Raw genomic sequence first — 14,034 nt, 5'->3', positions numbered from 1 at the left:
CAAGCCAATCTGGGGGTTGGGGTATGTGCATGACACATGTCCCCAGATAACTTGGAAGCCATGCTGAGGCCACCGAATGCAGCCCAAAACCGACCAAGAAAAGGAACATTTTCTTACCATTCATTTTCATGGCACATTCAGGACCATGGTAGTCCTCGGGACCATGGCATCTGGTTGCCACAGTCCTTGGGCAGTCCTGGGATGAATGGGTAGGAGTGGCCTCTGTCTGCTGCTCTTGCCCCGCCTGTTTGCCCCCAAGCCATTGATAAAGATGTTTAATAGCACTGGGCCAAGGACCGAACCCTGTGGCACTCCTCTGGTGACTACTCTCCAGGATATAAAGAGGTTATTGGTGAACACCCTTTGGGGTTTGGTCAGTCAGTCAACTACATTTTACTAGCTTGTTTGCAAGAATATCCGATCAAAGGCCTTACTGAAATCAAAATATGCTATATCCACAGCATTCTCTTCATCTACCAAGCTGGTAGTGATAGATAGATAGATAGATAGATAGATAGATAGATAGATAGATAGATAGAATTAGTCTGGCATGACATGTTTTTGAGAAACCCATATTGATTTTTTTGTCTTCCACATGCTTACAGATCTGCTCTAGAATTTTTCTTGATATTGTTTTTATGCTAACTGGGCAGTATTTATTTGGGTCCTCTTTTTTACCCTTTTTGATAATGGGGACAGCATTGCCCTCCTCCAGTCCACTGGGACTTCTCCAGTTCTCCAGGAATTGTCAAAGATTATTGCTAGTGGCCCTGAGATTACTTTTGCCAGTAATTTTGATATCCTTGGATGTAGTTCATCTGGCCCTGGAGATTTGAATTAATTTAGATTAGCTATGCATTCCTGTACTACCTCTTTACTTATTCTGTGTTGCATTTCCCCTACTGTGTCCAATGCTCCACATTTCTCAGGTTGAGCACCCTTTTCCTTTTCCGAGAAGACTAAGGCAAAAAAGGTGTTGAGTAGTTCTGTCTTTTCTTGGTCCCCTGTTAGCATTTCACCATCTTCTTCAGGCAATGGTCCTACCATTTCCTTCTTCTTCCTTTTTCTATGGACGTAACTAAAAAATCAATTTTATGGTCCTTAATCTCTCTAGCAAGCCTGAGCTCATTCTGCACTTTAGCTTTTCTGACTTTCGTTAGCATATGCTAGCTGTTTGTTTAAATTCTTCTTTGGTGATTTCCCCCTTCATTTACAATAATGTGAAATGTGGTCCTGGAGAGAGTTCCATGGATACTGTGCATTGCTAAAAAGACAAATAAACCAGCCCTAGACCAAATCAAGCCTGAACTCTTCCCAGAAGCTGAAATAAAGATTAAAGCGACAATACCAATTACATTTCACAATCTAGGGGCCCCTACCTGTTGGCTGGCAGGGGGAGCAATTTCCCCCCAATCTCTACCTAGTAATATTAAAATGTTTCAGATTCTTACAAAGGTGAGTAACAAGAAAGAGAAACGGTTGGGAAAAAAACTCCAGCTGCTCTTTCCAGATTGTGTGTTTGGCTTAATTGTACCCAGACAGCTGTGTGCATCTCAACTCCTGCATTTCTGTAAATTATACATTTTAATAACAGTTTACTGTACATTTTCTGACATAATGGCTAACATTAGCTAAATGTAGCCACTTTGACAAAGTAAATTATTCTTTGGAGGCCTGTGATTCTTGGGAATTTCCTGGGAAGTAAGCATAACAAAAACACAAGACAGAAATCACTAACAGTGCAGACTTTTTATGACTATCTACATGCCAGTGATGATATCTGTGCTTATGGGGCCAAGGGCAAACAGGAATGACTGTTTGCTCCACAGGCCTTCCTTGGGATACTAGCAGGGATCCTGGAACAGGTGGAGGGGGGATGTCTCAAACCTCTACAGACTAGACATGGGATAGCTTACCCTCCCCAAATGATTAAGCAAAATTGGACCACCAAGACTTCTGTGTATTTGAGCTTTCTCAGGAAATATCACTCAGAAGTGATCCAGATGGTCATAATTTTGCTGTGGTTTTCATAGACTGTTACCAGCTTCAGTGGGAGTTGGGGTGATGATCATTTCCTTGAGGCAACACACTGTCTTTTCACCAGTTTGTAAAACAATGCTGGCAAATAGTCATAATTAATAATGACCTGCCTGTCAGTGTTGAGCACACTCCACTTACACTTAAAAATAGTTATGGGCCCTCATTGCCAAGTGCTTTGCCCCTGCAAGACCAACATAGCTCTGCCCTTACATAATTATATTTGATATTGTATAATGTACAGATGTCCCCACCTTTTGACACCTCACCTTCTGATGATGCAGTCTCAACCCTTCTTAATTATACCCAGAACCCATATATTCAACGTGGTTCACTCTTTTAACCACATGTTGAATTAATGGGGGTCTGGTAATGCAGTATTGAATTTTGTTTGTTTGTTTGAATCATAGATTTGGAAGAGACCACAAGGGCCACCCAGTCCAACCCCCTGCCATTCAGGAAATTTCAATCAAAGCATCCCTGGCAGATGGCCATCCAGCCTCTGTTTAAAGACCTCCAAGGAAGAAGACTCCTCCACACTCTGAGGGAGTGTGTTCCACTGTCAAACAGCCCTTACTACCAGAAAGTTCCTCCTAATGTTGAGGTGGAATCTCTTTTCCTGTAGTTTGCATCTGGGCCCTCTTCTCTGGAGCAGCAAAAAACAAGCTTGATCCCATCATCAATATGACACCCCTTCAAATAATTAAACAGGACTGTCATATCACCTCTTAACTTTCTCCAGACTAAACATACCCAGTTCCCTAAGTTGTTCTTCATAGGGCATGGTTTCCAGCCCCTTCACCATTTTAGTCGCCCTCCTTTGGACACGCTCCAGTTTCTCACTATATTTTTTGAATGTTGAGAAACTGGAGCAGGTGCAAAGGAGTTTGAGTTATAACAAATTTTGTTACATAAAATTTAAACTTCTGTCATGTTTACTTTTCAGTGGTTTGCTCTGGCATGCTTCCAATGACAAAAGAGTCACCTGGATCAACTATGTCCAATGTAGATACTGTGCAGTACTTTCCACAAGCTGTATCCAATTCAGTATTGCTGCTATTGTTGTGGTGTACATCAGTCTTGGGTAATATACTATAGAACTCAGTGTCTGATTTCCTCAAAAGAGGACAATTGTGGGATAAGATGAGCACCTTGGCTTTGCCCTGCTGGATCCTTTTCAGAGTCTGCTTGTATCTGAGTACATATTTACTACTTTGCATAGCCAGTTGAAGTCTAGAGTTTATGAATTCCAGAACCTTTTTTTTGTCTTCTTGCCAACCACCATCTTAAAGACTATGGGTGGGGTGTCTCCTGGGTAGACTCCACATTTTCCATCACACTGCCCTACCAAGAAAACAGTGGGAAAACATGAGTGCCCCAAAGTATCAGTTTGTTTGTTTGTTTGTTTATCTATGCTGCCTTTCTCCCAAAAGGGACCCAATGGGGCCCAGAAACTAAAACACATTAAAAATCTGTTACAGTGAAACAATTAAAACTTCACATAAAAACAATATAAAATTACAAACACTAAAACCATAATAAAAACATGATACCCAACCCATATAACAAACACCACATATAAAAAGGCATCCCATGATCACACATTAAAACCTGCCTGAATAAAGCTGTTTTTGCTTGCTGATGGAAGGCAAGCAGGGAGGGGGCCAGCCTTGCTTCCCATGGAAGGGCATTCTACAGGGCAGGAACAGCCACTGAGAAGTCTCTCTCATGTCCTCACCAGGCAAACCTGTGATGGGGGTGCGATGAGAGAAAGCCTTCTCCTGAAGATCTTAGAACTCTGGTAGGTTCAGGGCAATACAGTTTCTCAAATATTCTGGACCTAAGCCATGTAGGGCTTTATAGGTCACGGCCAGCACTTTGAATTGTGCCCAGAAATGAACTGGTACCTACTGAAGTTGTTTCAACAAGGGAGTTATATATTCCCTATAACTGTTCCCAGACAATATTCTATCTGCGGCATTGTGAACCCGCTGAAGTTTCTGAGCAGTTTCCAAAGGCAGCCCCACGTAGTGTGTGTTATAGTAGTCTAAATGGGATGTAATCAAGATGTATGTCACTGTAGCCAGATCTGGCATCTCAAGAAACAGGTGCAGCTGTGCACTAATTTTAAATGTGTGAATGCATTCCTGGCCACTGCTGAAACCTGGGCATCCAAGTTCAGAGTTGAGTCCAGGAACACACTCAAGTTGAAAGCCAGAGATTTCAAGGGGTTGTAATCCCATCCAACACAGGCAAGGTCCCTATTCCCTGATCTGCCTGATCAGGAGTACCTCTGTCTTGTCTGGATTAAGTGTCAATTTGTTTGCCCTCATTCATTCCATTACTGACAGCAGACACTGGTTCAGTACAGAGACAGCTTCCCTGGAATCAGATGGGAAGGAGAGATAGAGTTGGGTGTCATCAGCATACTGGTGACACCTCATCCCAAAACTCTGGATGACCTCTCCCAGTGGTTTCATATAGATGTCAAATAACATGGGGGACTGAACAGAACTCTGAGGGACCTGTTCAGGAAAGCAGCCAGCAGCTGATAATGATTCCAAAACAAAAAGACTCCACACAGAATTTGTGGAACCAGATAAGTCTTGAAAGGCAAAGGCAAATGAAATCAGGAATCAGTCTAAGCCAAAGGGTTGAGCCAAGAGTGAAGTCAGACAGTCCAGTTCAAGGATTCCAGAAAAGTAGCGTGGTTAAGTCAGTCCGTAGTCAAAATGTTCAAGCCAAGAAATCAATACCAAGTCAGGATGCAAAATGTTTTCTCTAGAGAAGTCAGATAGTTTCTGATGAAAGCCCTGGCATGCTTTCCAGCCTTTTATTATCAGCCCTTATTAGTACAGGTAGTCTTGATAAACTGGCATTTTTCATAAAGCTTCCTTGAGCACTGGAGGCCCACCATTTCAGATCATCTCTGGCTAAAGATAAGCATATGCTTATCCTCATCCTCCTGCTCCATGTCCCCAATATTAGATGGCCCTGCTACCGGGAGGTTTGGCTCCTGATTATCTTCTAAAGCCACAACCTCTGATAGAGCTGTCAGGGCAGAGCCAGGACCAGGCTGAGGCACCAGCTCAGCCTCAGTCCTCCTCTGAGTCCTCAGCTAGGCTGGGCATGACAGGACCCCACAGACCAATGACCAGGGGTTGAACAGGAATCTCTGAACACCAACTTCTGAGTCCACCCCTCCAAGAAAGAGCAGAACCACTGCATAACAGTGCCTCCAAGCCTCATCCCAGAAAGGCGGTTCAGAAGCATACCATGGTCAATGGTATCAAAAGCTGCTGAGAGGTGTAGCAGGACCAACAGGGACACACTCGCCCTGTCCAGTTCCCTGCGGAGGTCATCCATCAAGGCAACCAAAGCTGTCTCTGTCCCATAGCCAGGTCCGAAGCCAGATTGAAATGGATCTAGATAATCCATTTTATCCAGAAACCTCTGAAACTGGGAAGCCACCATTCACTCCAAAACCTTGCCCAAGAATGGAATATTAGAGACTGGCCAATAGTTATCCAAAATAGTGGGATCTAGGGAGGTCTTTTTCATTAACGGCCTCACCACAGCCTCCTTTAGGCAGGATGAAAATCTGCCTTGCTGCAGTGAAGCATTCACCACTCCCTTTACCCACTCAGCCTGTCCCTCTCTAGCTGTTTTCAAAAGCCAGGAAGGGCAAGGGCCCAGAATGCAAGTGATGGCCCTCCCTTCTCCACAGATCCTCAGGCTGCACAAAATGAAACTTATCCAATAATACAGGACAATCAAGTGCTAAGATTACACCCACTGGACCTGCGTCAACTACAAAGCCCAAGTCAGCATCAGTTTCTCAAGCCCCCACCCTTTCCTCTGACGATGAAAGATACATTTCTCCCAATTACGAATCACAAGGCAGGCACAAATCATATCGTTAACGGCACTCCTCAGAACAGTGATAGAGGCATAGTGCACTTATTCTACAGATTAGGGACCAGAGGACACAATGGTCCTGTAGTCATTTTGACCCATTAGCTAAGACATGTTTTTCCTTTTCAGAAGAATGAAAGTACAGAATATAACTTTTTAGTTATAATTTTTCTCTTAATAGTTATAGCAGTGAAAGAGTTCATGTGCTGATTTGAGCTCTTCTGCTGGTGTAGAGGCAAGTATGAGGTAAAAAATATAATTTTGTATCACAGGCCAGCAGCATCTAGCATTCTGGTGCTTGAGGAACTCATGCACCCAGCATCCTTTTTAAAAGCAGCTGGAAACACAACAATTTTGGTCACTGGTAGAATTTTTCCTTGGCTAGCCAGGCTTTATGTATTAGTCTTCCTTAGGTCATTTTCATATCACAGCCAGGGAAATGGGAGAATTAACTTCAAAGTTGATAGTACAAGGTCTAGGTGTTAATTACTGCAGGAAAGAATATTGCTCTTTTCTCAATAGGCATTGTTTCTCTTAACTAGGTAGTTTGCAGCCACTGCTGGGAGAAAGTGTGCTGAGAGTCAGGAGACAAAAGACCTATAATGGTTTAGGGATGCCTATGATGTTTCCTGAGAGGTGTGACTAATCTTTAGTATACTCTCAACTTTCCCTGGGTCATTTTCTGGTTTGTAGTACATCAAAAGCACAAAGGATTATAAAGGATTTCTCAATTTCAGAATGTAGCCTTGATCTTCCAAATATATAAAAGATGGAGAGAAATGTTAATATTCACATCCCCAGATTCTTTAAGACTCAGATGCCCAGATTGATTTGCAGATGCCTAAATGTACTCTGATAGTTGGAGTCCCAGATGTAGTGATGGCACCAAGATCCTTATATTAACATTATCCATGAATGCACACATTTACTTATTGATTTTTCACTATCATATCTTATCAGACAAATGATAATTTTTACACGGTTTTCTAATTCCAATAAAAATGTGTCATAAACAAACAAACCCGTAAGCTTCAGAGTCTGTGAGGCTCCTGTAAACTTTCACTGCTCTCTTTACTGGCCAAATTTTGTGCTCCATCTAGGATAACCGAGATGACCATGACACTTAAAAGTCTACCCAATTTTTTGCCAAAAACTGAGGTCTGCTAGAAGGTCCTCCTCTGTTTCCATTCTCTTGGAACAATACACTATGGGAAGGATATGTCTCCTCTGTTGTGTCACCCCAGTTATAGAATATCTCGTCTATAGAGGCCTGATTAATATCAGCACTGCTCTCATCCCAGGACCAAATAAAAACATGACTATTAAGTAACACATTTGTGTCATGATTGAATTCATCCATATTTGCACCTGTGAAGGTTTTTCAGTTGTTTTAATTACTTTAGAATGGTCCTATTTTAAGTGTAAATAGGTTTAATTTGCTTTTAGCCTTTAAATTATTTTTATTGTTTTAAATTGTGTTAAACTCTTCAAATTAATTTAATGGGACACCAGTTGATGATCCTCAGATACAGGGCATGATATACATATTTTAATTAATTAATTAATTAGCTATCCCTCATGACAAGGGATCTCTTGCTGAGATGGGAAGCTTCCTACTGCAGTTTTGGTGATCCCGATTCAGATGTTAGAAGGATGTTTCTGGTTCAAGAATATTCTCAAAACTGTGCAAATGTCAATCTGAATATTCAATCAGGTTCCAACCCATCATTCTTAATACATTTTGCAATGGCAAACTGTAAAACAAAAGGCGCATCTACACTGTAGAAATAATGTAGTTTGACACCACTTTAAGTGCTACAGTTCCCAGGAATCCCGAGATCTGTAATTTTACAATGGGGTCATTCCCACTTGCTTATACACCGGTTTACAAATCGAATCCAAGGTGTATCGTTCCCACTCAATCCCGAATTAACTCTAGAACAGTTCTAGATTAACCTGCAATCATTCCCACTGCGATTCGAATCAGATTCGAATCATAACATTTAACCTGGATTAGAAGCCTATAAACCGGCGTAAAAAAAATGCTAGGGTCTACCCTAGTATTATCCCTTGATCCGAGATAGGAATCTCTGTATTTAAATGGGAACGTTTTGGCGTCTGATTCGGGTTCCACAGGATGGGAGGAGCAGCGCTCAAGGGGCTGGCCTGGGGGTGTCACCCTCTTTGGTTTCTTTCTGCATTGCCAGCGCCATTTTCTTCCATTCGCATAATAGCCTTTCCTCTGGTGGATTGCAACCTCCCCTCTGCTCCTCTTTCATAGACCGATGTGTGAGGAGAGCCATTGAACACCATTTTTAACTATTCTTTCTTTTTCACCTCTGCCTGAGCACCAGATGGGCTTTGGAGGACAGCCCAGAGATCAATGGGGCAGGCAAAGCGAATTTGGGGAACCGAGGCTCTTTCCAGAGGAACTATGGGATGGGTTTTGCAGGACTTCCAAGACAGCCCAGGGAGCAATTTTCCCCAAAGATTCTCTCCCCATGGGGCAGTCAAAGCGAATTTGGGGAACCGAGGCTCTTTCCAGAGGAACTATGGGATGGTTGTGTTTGTTGTGTTTGCGAGACATTTATCCTCCTCTGCCAGAGAGTGCTGGTGCCATAATAAACTACCATTCCCAGGATTCCCTAGCACTGAGTTATGGCAGTTAATATGGGGAGACACAGAAGAGGACAAATAAGCGCCTCCTGATTGGCTCTTTTAAAAAAAAAAACCCGCAAAATTTATAAACAATTAAAAACGGCCAGGTAGTGGGGACGCAGGTACAGGCTACATCGGTGTATGTTACTCTGAATTAATGTGACGTCATGATGACATCGCTTTGATTGACAGCCAAAACAAGTGAATGTGAACGAAAAAGTAACCAAACCGGTTTAAATATACACCGATTCATCCTTGAATGGGAACGAAACAGGGTCAATTACAGCGAATTAAAATAAAACGTTACATAAATGGGAACGATACAAATAAAGCGATTTGAAAAGCAGGATAACACTCGCTTTATTTTGAATCACTTTAAAACGAACTGCTGTATTTAAATTCATTTTAAATCGCAAGTGGGAACGCCCCCCAAATGTTTAGTCTTCTCTGCCAAAGAGTGCTGGTGTTTCACAAAACCACAAATCCCAGGATGGCACCTTGGCAGTTAAAGTGGTGTCACACTGCATAATTTCTACAGTGTAGATTTGCCTAAATAAACCTGTGTTTGTTTATCAGAGAAAATCCTCGTGAATACATTCATTCTTTCTCTTTTTCTGACATTTATTCTTCATTTCAGTGACTGGAGAGAATAATTGCTTGGCAGATATGTTCAGGAATGCACTGGGCAGAGTATACTTGCACACAATTGGTTTGCTGCATCTTTTTAGTTTTATATTTTTAAAATAAAACATGAACACACACCAAAAACATTTTTTAAAAAAACAAACTGCAAGAAGGGAATCAACCACGATGTGCTCAGTTATGAGGATAATGGTTTCCATAATTATCAGCTATGTTCTAGTAGTTATATTCTGTAATTTTCTTCAGTTATTTTGCTTTATGATCCTTCAATTCCTCTTTTCACATTAAAGCTGAAACAGGTTCAAGGGCTGTCTGCCACTGAACATCAGTTGCTGCACAGCAGCAGAAGACATCAGTTGCTGTCTTCTCCAAGGCAGCTGGGTTAGCCACTGTTGAAAATGGGAAAAGATGAATCTTTGTTATCATCCAAAAGGTTCTACTTTATGTCACTATGAAAGCAACAACAATCTTCAGGATTTTGTGTCACTTGATGGTTTGCTTGATGGCTGCTAGCTAATAGCCATTGAGCACATGACATGTTGTGAAGGCTGAAAGAAACAGTTGGGTAATTGGAATGGTGCCACAGAAGTATTATGGAATTCCAAGGGTATGCTAGGTATCTGTCTACAGAAAACCAAGGAATGTTGTTGGAGTAGAAGCCATTAATGATAGCGTTGTATTCCCTAGCTTGCTTGCCTATTTTTATGTGAACCTGCTCTGCCAGTATATTTTTATGCTAGTATAAAATTTTATACTAATATAAATTATTAGAAATACATTATATCTTTTGTTTTAGAATCTTTCAGTTATTAATTCATTCCTTATAGAGTGAACACACATTTCACACACATTCTATCTGTACTCATAGAGTAATATATGTGGAAAGCTTTCTTCATGCAGGTTACTGATCATACAGAATCACAGAGATGGAAGTGACCAGTCCCCTGCCTGTTCACAGTTGAAGCAACCTTATGATGTGTCCATTCAACTTCTGCTTAAAAACCTCCAGCAAAGGAGAGTCAACCATCATCCAAGGCAGTCTATTCCACTGTAGATCAGTTGTCACCAGCTGGAAGTTCTATCTAATAAAGAGTTGGAATCTCTCTATTGGAGTTCAAACCCATTGGTTCCAGGGTATAATTTACCTCATTTTTCATATGACACAACTTTAGATGTTGAGGGAATAATGGGAAATGTAAGAATAGGCCCACTTGGACCAGACCAATAAACCTTTCTAGACCAGCATATCAATATTAATAGCATGTACATTTCTATACCACTTATCAATAAACTCAGCACTCTCTAAACGGTTTGCAGTTTGTAAGATAATTGTATTCAAATATCATACCCCTACCATTTAGGATATTTCCACCTAAATTCAAACCATATAGTTACAAATTGCTCCACAATGAGCAGCAAACCCAGTAGAATATCTCCCAAATGAACATGCTCAAGTCTAGATTATCAACTGTCCACTTTTTTTTTACTACTTGCCAAAAGTTTCTTAAACCTATCACCCTTGCTACTTACCTCTCCTCCTCCTCCTCCTTTTTTTTTTCATCCTGGAAGCTTTCCTGCCATCTCAGGGTTTATTACTCTGGCATGCCTTGCTCTCAAGTGAAGCCACTTACTCAATATTTGGATGGCTGATTGCTCAAAGCAATCCTGAAAACACAAAGCCCAGTCTCCCACAGCAGTCTACAATACAGGCTTTCATGCTGACTCCATTATCTCTCCAGACCAGACTGCCTTCCTTTAACAAAGACATAGAGGAGGGATGATGATACCTATTATTGGAGCAACTTCTGTTGGTGAGAGCATAACACTCCCCAGCAGATGTTTTCATAGGAGCAATGCCTTAGGTATCTCATAATTTCACTTTCCTTGTCATGAGTTGTTTTGTTTTGTTTCAGACAGGGTTCACAGGCTTTTTATACCCAGCAGCTGAAGCTGCTTTCCCCAACATGGACATGCAGCAGGGCTGCAATTTTTAATTGACTGACTGGTTATTCAGTTAAAAAACATCTAATTGACTAAAAAATCTGTCCTATTTAAGATTTTTTTTAAAGCACAGAAATCTCAAAAAATACCATCCAAGATAATGTCCACAAATGTATCATCTAACAAACATATTATCTAAAAAACAAGGATTATATCATCCACTTTTGCTATGAAGAAAATTGCAGGTTAAGTGTTGGAATGAGAAAGGGGATTAATCTACATGCTTTATAGATGCACTATTCCTGCTCCTCAGTCACTTTTCTTGTAAACATGTAGGTAGAGACCCAATCCAAATCAGTCCTATTGTGCAAAGATAGGGGAGTTTAAAGACCCATGTGATTTAGCATTTGAATGTTGGACTAGGATTCTAGGACACCAGGGTTTGAATCTCCACTTGTTCATGGAAAACCACCGAGTGGTCTTGGACAAGTCATACTCTTGATGATCATGTATATGGGATTTGATATCAACTTTGAATTTCAGAACAGTTTCTCAATATATTCTGTATGTTACTTAAGGTTGCTTGGATTGCACTCGCTGCTTTCTGAAGACATAGTCCCAAAAATACTTTAAAGAAAGAAAATTAGAGAGTTTCAATGAGTTTCCAGTGCCTTTTTAATGGAGAAAACCCAACTTGGGTAAACATTGCATCTTTGGAACTTCTCACTAGTGGTAGAATATTGTTTTTAATCCATTTGAAAGATTCTTCAAATTTAATCAACAGATAGATCATCTAATTACAACTCATTCAATTTAATGATTAAAAATAGTTTGCAGCTTGAAAAAGCAGTGTAGGGGGAAAGTTATCCATTTTCAAATTAGGTAACATTACCACGGGTCAGGCGGTTTCCCAGCAGACAATGGATCACTGGTTAAACAGACACAAATCCTCCTCTCATATCCTCCCATCCTTGTCATTCACCAACAGACCAACACACAGATTAAGATGTAAATCATTTCTTCCTAACCAAGGGTCACACAGTATATATACCCCACACACCTCCATGCCACCATTCTCTGAAGATGCCAGCCACAGATGCAGGCAAAACATCAGGAATAAATTCTTCCAGAACACAGCAACATAGCCCAAAAACTCTAATTTTACAACCCTTTTTTCTGGTCTTCTGCTCTTTTTTGCCTTGGTCCAAGATGGATGCAGGTTCATAATATTTATAAAGTTCTTATAGATTATATAAAGTATGGGGATGGGATACTGGCAATCATGTTTTCTTGATATAATTTCCATCTGCCTCATTGGGTGCTACAGCTGCCTATGTGGATGTATTCTGTGGCCATTTATGTAATCATAATTTATATGCACACACAGTAAAGCAGTGTATTGATAAACATTTATGATCAATTTCATATAGATCTGTAGAACATTAATACTGATATTGCATTAACATGTATATTAATAAACAATTGTTACTAATTACTATTTGACAGATGACGTATAATTGTTTTCTTAACTATGGTAGCCCTAAAAATAATCTGAAGGTACTAATTACTTCCTCTGAAAGAATGTCATTCATATTAGTTTATCAGTCAATTCTTAACTCACTAGGAGTCTAATTAAATAGCTGCAGAACTCTACAGCAATAGTAAAGAAGCTGGCTCTTTAGGCAGAAGTGGCTCTTGAAATCTTTCAGCTTATGTTTGCCAGTAATTAGTTTGAGACAAAAAGATAAACTAAGCATCTATTTTTGAGACCTGCTAAGTAGAATTGGTACAGAATCCTTACTGCTTTACTGTCATATACGTTACTTGAAATTAAACCCTCTTGATTTCAAAGAGACCTTCAGCCAATTTATTGTTCTTCTCAGGAAGTTATTACAGCTTCAGACACACAGCTTCTAAATAACACTTACATACTACCCTTCCATTCCTAATGTGTAGTAAATGTTGCTGCTGCAGTTTTTTTTTTTTAAAAAAGGTATAGTACTATAAAACATGTTAGCCATTTATTTTTTATAATATGATTGCCTAGTAAGTGTGTCTATTCCTGCTATTTTCTTTCCAAAGGCTTTTAGGACAAGGAGAGCAATAAATATCAGAGCATAAATAATCTGCCATTATACAACCAATTCATAAATAACACATGAATCCTGATGTGAAAGACAGCACGGAACGTCCAACTGGGTACCCTTTTAAACTGTTGACAGCCACAACAAAACTTAGCAAGTTTTTTATTTTCCTTTTTGCAATATTTAGAAGCTTACATAATTAGTAGATAAACTGAATGACTGAGTGAGGGGTGTGAAAAAGAGTACCTTAGGGCACTACCTGCTGTAAATGCACATAATATATTTCCTTTGATATTGCAGTCTTTTGTCAGATAATTCATGTACTCACAGCAGTTTTGCCTAAAATGTGGGTATTTGGAATATAAATGTATATATTTGAAAAATCAAGTCCAACATCTTATTTAAAAATTCAGGTGGAAAGTTATGGAACACAAACAATGAAAAAGATATATTCAAACTTCGCTTCCTACTAGCTCAGTAACATCCATCAAATCCAGTACAAATGAAAAGAGCTACTGTCTTTCCATATGGAGGCTGTTTTCACATCACAGTTATTACTGTGGCTTGCCAATTTCCATGCCAGTGGCAGATGTTGTTACAAATAAGTATTGCACAACTGAAATGTTCTATGTGGTAAACTGGTTTTACATGTTATGAAGAGAGTATAGAATCTCAACTGTTCAAATACCCTCATGTGGAAAAGGCAGTATGTTAAGCAGTGATGGGCAATCTTTGGCCCTTTAGATTTTTTTTGGAA

At 40.1% G+C, this 14,034-nt stretch overlaps 1 protein-coding gene and 1 pseudogene across 2 annotated transcripts in view; one reads left to right on the top strand and one right to left on the bottom strand.

Annotated features, from left to right (window-relative positions):
• Nucleotides 1-14,034, top strand: part of KCNH8 (potassium voltage-gated channel subfamily H member 8) — a 196,637-nt gene that overhangs the window by 15,814 nt on the left and 166,789 nt on the right. The gene's annotated exons all lie outside the window — the stretch shown is intronic.
• On the bottom strand, nt 2,973-3,322 carry LOC149309744 (large ribosomal subunit protein eL30 pseudogene; annotated as a pseudogene).

The sequence above is a fragment of the Sceloporus occidentalis genome, unplaced genomic scaffold, assembly GCF_023333645.1.
Source record: "Sceloporus occidentalis isolate IW3139 unplaced genomic scaffold, rSceOcc1.0.p SCAF_7, whole genome shotgun sequence".
Lineage (NCBI taxonomy): Eukaryota > Metazoa > Chordata > Lepidosauria > Squamata > Phrynosomatidae > Sceloporus > Sceloporus occidentalis.
Note: the sequence above shows the minus strand (reverse complement) of the source record. Positions and strands in the feature narration are given on the sequence as shown.